Source organism: Theobroma umbraticum, unplaced genomic scaffold (assembly GCF_002168275.2).
Source record: "Theobroma umbraticum cultivar Fairchild unplaced genomic scaffold, ASM216827v3 scaffold_44.0, whole genome shotgun sequence".
NCBI lineage: Eukaryota > Viridiplantae > Streptophyta > Magnoliopsida > Malvales > Malvaceae > Theobroma > Theobroma umbraticum.
Genome location: NW_018397255.1, coordinates 10,966,756 through 10,967,894, shown reverse-complemented (window position 1 = coordinate 10,967,894; position 1,139 = coordinate 10,966,756). Strand labels below are relative to the sequence as shown.

General features: G+C 35.5%; 1 protein-coding gene across 1 annotated transcript in view; it reads left to right on the top strand.

The window, feature by feature from the left end:
• LOC149527651 (chlorophyll a-b binding protein 8, chloroplastic-like) overlaps positions 1 to 282 on the top strand; it is a 779-nt gene extending 497 nt beyond the window's left edge. Inside the window, exon 2 of the mRNA XM_089785769.1 lies at positions 19 to 282. The gene's annotated coding sequence lies outside the window, so the exon portion shown is untranslated. The remainder of the gene's footprint in view (positions 1 to 18) is intronic.
• The last annotated feature ends 857 nt before the right edge of the window (positions 283 to 1,139 follow it).

Here is a 1,139-nt window from a genome sequence, read left to right as displayed (position 1 = left end):
CTTAAGTTCCATTAGACAGTGCATGCTTTGTTGTTGCATGGAACTATCCAAGCTCCACCTCCTCTTTCGTTCTTATCCTTTCTTGATCCCTTTGTAACATGTGAAAATTTATTCTGTAATCTGTGAGAAACAACCGAAATGGACTAGTTAATGCCTCTGTATCATCAGTATCCTTTTCATCTCTGTTGCTGAATGATATATCTATGTCTCTTCATTTATCTAAACTATGGGACGAAATGAAAATCCTGAAATGAACGCTCTTTGTTCATGTATTTTTCATTACGAAGAAAGAAAGCATAGATATTAGGCAGCCAATTTTTTTTTATGATTATTACTTGCATCCTGGAAAGAGGAAAAACCCCGAACTGCAAAACATCATTATTCAGGTATATAGCAACAAAAGTATAATTATATAGTTTTCTTTCATCTTGCAAAACAGAGAAAAAGAACATCTTTCATCATATTATGCATTTATCGTTCCGGAGATCAGCTGTGCAAAATATTAAAAGAGAATTTGAACAATAGAGAACTGCTTCCTGCGTTTTGGTTCAATTCAACAGATAGCACATTTCTTCTGATATAAACAGCAAGCTGCGGAGCAGTTCTCATACCCTATTAAGGTTCATTTTCCTCCATCACCTTTGACCACAGAAAATTCACATAGGGATGTGGGAGAGAACATTAACATTTCCTATCTACATACCGGAGATAGGATAGTCCTAATTATTCTGCTATTGTTTTGGACTAAAAGTGGTAATCATTCAGTCAAATCAAGAATATTCAGAAGGAACTAAAACAACAATAAGAGCATTTGATGTCATCAAGAAAATAATAACGCTTCTTAAGCATATATAATTAAAGGAAAAAGCCTCCATAGTCTTTGCTGTAATGAACAGGTCTGTACAGAGGAAGGCTCATTGAGATCTTCAAAATCAGGAGAAAAGAAAAAAACGATGACTGCTTCAGGGTTAGACCCTCTGCCCTCAGCTCAAAGATGAAATTATGGACCTACCTCTTTAACTAAACAGCCTGAGCAACAGGTTCATCCGTACTTGACGCTTCTAGCCTGAAAATTGAAAATAGTCATGAACATAGTATGAGCCCCTGAATTAGCAATATTATTGCAGGAATAATATAGT